This window comes from Thunnus thynnus, chromosome 12, assembly GCF_963924715.1.
Source record: "Thunnus thynnus chromosome 12, fThuThy2.1, whole genome shotgun sequence".
Classification (NCBI taxonomy): Eukaryota; Metazoa; Chordata; class Actinopteri; order Scombriformes; family Scombridae; genus Thunnus; species Thunnus thynnus.
Window position 1 is genome coordinate 13,731,057 of NC_089528.1, and position 6,000 is coordinate 13,737,056.

At 34.1% G+C, this 6,000-nt stretch overlaps 1 long non-coding RNA gene across 2 annotated transcripts in view; it reads right to left on the reverse strand.

Moving 5' to 3' along the window:
• Nucleotides 1-5,345, reverse strand: part of LOC137194091 (uncharacterized) — a 29,700-nt gene extending 24,355 nt beyond the window's left edge. Inside the window, exon 1 of one of the 2 annotated variants that reach the window (XR_010930923.1) lies at nucleotides 5,118-5,345. This is a non-coding gene — a long non-coding RNA (uncharacterized lncRNA). Of the gene's footprint in view, nucleotides 1-1,108; nucleotides 1,212-5,117 lie in introns of those variants that run through there. The other variant, XR_010930924.1, reaches the window with a different exon arrangement.
• Nucleotides 5,346-6,000: the final 655 nt, after the last annotated feature.

Below are 6,000 nucleotides of genomic sequence, written 5' to 3' on the forward strand. Positions count from 1 at the left end.
CAAAAAAGAAAAAAAAAGACAAGAAAAAAAAGAAAAAGAAAGAAGTCAACATCAAGTTCAACAACGTGCCGGAGAGAAATTTACATGACAATCAGGTCTGGGATCCTCGAGGTCCCCCCACCCTGCACAGCAGAGTCTGGCGTCAGCCCCGCTACACTTTCCCAGGCTCACAACAATATCTCCCCGCTGAACTCTGCACTGCAGCGCTGCCTGGGGCCTCCTCCTCCTCATCCTCCTCCTCCTCCTCCTCCTACACCTCCTCCTTCTCTACTGCTGGCTACATGAATACTTCTTACATGAGCACATGGCTGCGAAAACCCTCATTAAATATTCTGAAGTTTTAAACCCTAAACGCAAACTAATTAACATTCTTCACTGCATCATGAAAAATTAGGTTAAACTTTGGTAGCATCTCTATGATGACTTCAAGTGTGTCTGTACTGCTCAAAAGGCCTTATTGCACTTTATAGTATTTTTAAATATAGCCTATGTTATAGTTTTGCTTTGATGTTCTTCTAATATTTCAGGTACAGTTCGCTCATAGTTTTGCTCTGATATTAGCAGAATATGTGAGTAAATAGTTTAAAAAGGATGATTTTGGGGCTTATTATTAGATTTTGGGCTTTCTAAAAATTGTTAGTTTATCTTGTATGTCTAGTAAGGTAACACACACCAAGATATCTCATTTTCTAATTGAAATGAGATCATTATTTCAAGGAAAGGAAGGAAATTGTAAAATTAAAAAAAATGTGTAAATAAAGCCCAAATTAACCTGCATCAGTCTCAAAAGGTTACTTACAAATTACTTCCACATAGATCCTCTGATTACAAAAAAAGACAGATTTTAGTGTTTTATAATTTCACTCCATCCAAATAAACTGCTCGATATTTACACACACACACACACACACACACACACACACACACACACACACACACACACACACACACACACACACACACAAACACACGCACGCACTACTTCCTATCATGCGTGGCAAAGACGAACCGCAACGCCTTCCCTCAAATGTTAGACGTCTTCTTTAAAATCTAATATTTATTTTTCTCGCTATTTTCACAAATACTATATAGAAAAATCCTCTCTTACCGGATGAAGCGGGTCAGACAGGAGTGTGAGAGCTGCGGCTGCAGACAGGGAGAGAGGCGAGTGGAGGGAGGATGATGGTGATGATGAGGAGAAGGAGGAGGAGGAGGAGGAGGAGGAGGAGGAGGAGGAGGAGGGAGTACAGCCGGCTCGGGCCTATCAAATTAGTCAAACAGGCCCTATAATATTAAGGGGGGAATAAACGGGAATAAACACTATGAAAGTAGGTTGATGCTGTTTTATTTTGTTTGTTTGCAGGCAGGAAGTCAGTGATTAGACCCAAATGTTGTGGCGATAAATAAGGTGTGTAATAATCTACAATTCTCCATTATTAAGAAATAACCACCAGTTTAAAGGCTCATCGTATTTTCATCTGGAAGACACTTAATTTGTGTCACGTTTCTCAAAATATCAAACATGCACAGAGTCCAGAGGAAACGATAACATAATGTACAGCAGGATTAATTGATTTACATCTTTATACGTCTTACAAGGAAAAAAAACAGTCTCAAGGTTGAGTTGGGTTTATCCTCCAATATCCAGGATGGATCCTTTCATTCAATCTCCTTATTCATATATCTACAAATCAATATAGTCAAGGTGTGAATAGAAAACAAGTAAAGAGATTTAGCATCATATAACCTGCTATTGTTGCCTTGTTTCAGTGTTATATGCAGGATACAAACGCTTCCCTATTATATAAAAATACAGAGGAAGTTACCTGAAGGCTCTTAGCGGCTCTACAGTGATGTGTGCAGGTGTTTACAGCCTGTTTATGATCGACCTGTGACTCACAAGCCTGTTTCTTACAGCGGAATGATAATAAATACAGTCGCTTCTCAGCTGCTCACCGACAGACAACATGTGGCTGTTTAAGGAGCAGGACGAGAAATGAATTTTAACGATCTGGACCTTAAAACCAAACGATATGCTGCAAGCTCATGTCTGGTTTTGAATATGTGTAAACTGAAGAAACAGCATACAGTAAAAATGCTTCTATACTGGACGAAACAGCGACACTCTTTGGTGAGAAGAGAATGCATCAGCTCGTCAAAACTGTATAACAGGTACAGTAATGATATAATTTAGATACTGCAGATGTATTTAGATATTTATTTGCTTTATTATCCTGTCATAAAGCTGCTGTGTGTTTACATAGATAAATAAATAAATAAAAAGCAGATAAAAAAAGGAAAGTGAGTAATCTAAAACTTATTCTGCTGCAGACAAAGTCTACAGTCAATCTACATGAAAATACAACAACAATTCATCTCCTTCATAGAATAAGAATTCATATTTTAATTATAAAGAATAGTTTTAATTAAGGGCTAATAGTTCAGACTATGGTGAAAACACTGACACTAAGAAATTAAAGATACAATAAAAAAACAGATTGATTCTATTTGTAAGAAAACGTGTGAGAATATTGTTAGAGAAATTAAACATTAAGAAACATTAAAACACTGCAGTTCAACCTATAATTTAGTTTTTATTTGACAAGTTAACCTGTTGAGCAGAAAAGGGCTGAAAGGCCTAAACTGACTGAAACACAGGCTGAAATGTTTTATACTGTAAAGTATGTAAAATCTATAAATATTGTGTGTAAACTTTGATTAGATATTATATCATAGTATTATCATTATTATCATTATTATTATTATTACTCTTTCAGATCATGGACACACAGCTCTAGTTGGTGAAGTCTTGTTGGTAGATGTGATGATGTTTTATCCACACAGCTGTAAAATTATACATTTATAATCTTTGTTTTCTTATTATTAATGCTCAATAATGCCTGTTTGTATTAGATGATATGAACTTTTTCATGATAACAAAGGAGAAATTGCATTAATTTCATTTCCTTTTCCAGCCTTTATGAGGTGAATGTACAATTATTTAAAATTCACTGAATTGTTATTTATCTTATTTTTAAAAATGCAGTTTGATTTTATTACAAAATGTTGGGATACATTTTTTTTAGTTCTTACTGTTAAATTTGTGAGAGAATAAAAAATGTTCTGAACTAAATTAACCTGTAAAATTCAATACAAAACATTATTCTGCTCATTCAGCTCAGTGGCACTTTAGATTGTTTAAATTGTTGTATTTTTGTTTTATATACACAATATGTTTGACTTAAATGAAATAATTTGTTAATTAATTTATACATATTTAATTCATTATGATGTCTGAAATGTATTGCTTCGACATAAACAATAGGATTTGATGTTACATGTGTTTTCACATTTGTTCAGATTTATTTATCTTTTAGACCTTACAGACACTTAATCCATCATCCATTTACTGATACAGGATCAGACAAGTTCTGCAAATTATATAATAATAATAACATATTTAATTTAGTGAACATGACCGGGGAAATGAGTTAAAGAGTATCTGACAGTTTGTGGTTTACTGTATTTACTTTTACATGTTCATTTAAAATACATTTTTATCTACTTTTTCAGAATATTTTTAACAAAAGTACAAATCTGAATCCATAATGAAAAATAATCTACTGTCTGAGTGTTTTAAATTACTGTAACTTTGTCACTCACAAAAAATTAAACAGAATGGATATAAACATGTAGATATTCTATTTTCCAACTTATTATGAGGTGAATGTGATTGCTGTTTTGAATAATATGATCTTGAATTAGATGTTTTAATTAATCACATATTAAACCCCATTTTTATATGATTATTATTTACTATATTAGTGAATTTGAGGTTTTCTATCAGGATCCGTCTGCCTCCTCAATTAACAGTTACTGGCAACAGCAATGTAGAAGAATCAGTGGCAGAAATATAAAGATGTTTCACTTCTTTAGGTTTTTATAGGCTAAGTCTCTTCTATGACCTACATATTGATTTGGTGTTAATGTTTCATGCTGAAACTCGCAGGCCTCACATCTGAACTGACTCTGAACTCAAAATCAAGACATCAGGCTCAAGTCTGGCCTGCAGGACAAGAATTTAGATGAGAAGTCGTCTCATACAAATGGGTTAAAATTACATGTCCAAAAATATTTGATCAATCTATTCTATTATTACTATTACTGGAATATTTCCAGTTATTTACAGTCTTGATTATATACATATATTTATTGCAGGGTTGCAGATTACTGCAGTGAGTGCAATTATTTAAAAAATGACATAAAACCATAACAGTGTAATTTCTGATTCAATAAGATCATACTGTTGTTGTTGTTGTTTTGTTTTTTTAAAGTGGAGAAATTGATCTAAATACAAGATTAAGAATTAATTAATAAAGGACTTGTGAAAATAGATTATACTGATTATAATGTACAACAATGAAATATACTTTAAAAAGAAGAAGTTCAAAAGCTCTATTATAATCTATTATAATGCACAATTGATCTGTTTTGTGTGAATACTGAGAAATGAAGAAAATCAAAGTTATGGCCTAAAAAGTTGAAGTAAGTATTGCCACATCTTCACTATAAATCCCACTTTTCAACAAATATACAGTCAGATAGAAATACAATGAGTCCTGCTTGGTGTAAGTTAAGTAATGTTGCAGATTTACAGTTTTTTTGTGCATGAGACAGTTTAAAAAAAAAAATTAACAAGCATTGATCTGACCAACAAAACTAACCTCTCTAAACACAAAAAGTACAGACTTCTTTCTTTTTATTGGCCATGATACAAATGGTCAATAACTCCTAAACTTTAATAACAGATTTTACAAACATCCTGAGATGAGAAAAAAAGTATAGATACAGTACATTTTTAAAAGAGCAACATTGTTTTTAAAAGGATTGTTACTATCATTTTAAACTTTAAAAAGCACAGAGAAACTGTAGAGGCGGAAATAAGCAACATCACACTGGACATCAGCCTATAAAAACTTTAACAAGTTAAATATTAATCATTTTCATCTTAGACACAATTTCACAAACTCCACACAGTAGAAATCTTAAAGTTTAATTAGCGTTACAGAGGGATAGGCGCTTAGCTAAACTTTGAGTAAACAGAGTAAACTTCTTACCACAGCAGGCTCGTGCAGAGAGACCTGTTAATTCCTCCTCTGCCTCGCGTGAAAGAGGGAGAGCGAGCCCGAGCCCTCGTGCCTTAATTTGAGGCAGGCTGGGTTTTATGATAATCAGAGCTGACACCGACCTGTGCGCCGTGAATAGAGGAGGGCACCCTCGAGCCTGCGTTCCCACGAGCCGCATTCCTACGGTCAAGTTCAAGCTCAAAGCGCGAGCCGCCATTACTATGCGAGGCGTGCCGCGTGGCTAATTCCAAAAAGGCGCGCGCTCCCCGCCGTGGGAGAGTTCGTCACCTTGTATTCAAATGCAGCAGCAGATAGATAGATAGGCCCACTGTGTGGCTGTCATCAAGTCTCTGCAGCCAACATCACACCAAAGAAGATACTGTTGTTTCTGTTTCCCTGAGAGTAAATAAGTAAACAAACATCCAAAATAAGTAAACATCATATGCTCGTTCAAATTATGCTTCTTCAATGAAAAATCCGAAAATATACGTCACCGTTTGAAGATTTTTTTTACCCTTATTTTATCACTTATTAGCCTGTTTTCTGCTGTGATGTTTGTAATTTAATCTTTTTCGTAGAATTGATTTTTATCAGTAAACATATCGATCATGTGGTGTTTCCACACTGCACAAAATAAAATAAAAACGTATTCCTGTTTGAAATAGACAAAGTCTATGCATGCTCATAAAATGCTTATTAATTACTGTAAGCTATAGGCTATCGTCTCCCACTCTATAGCCTGTATATCTGTAGGTGGTGGATCACGTATCTGATGAGCAGCTAAAACGCTTAAAACAATAACATTAAAGTTTTAAACAAACAAATAATGACAAGATATAATATAATAATGATGTGATTCAACGTTGATTTTTTT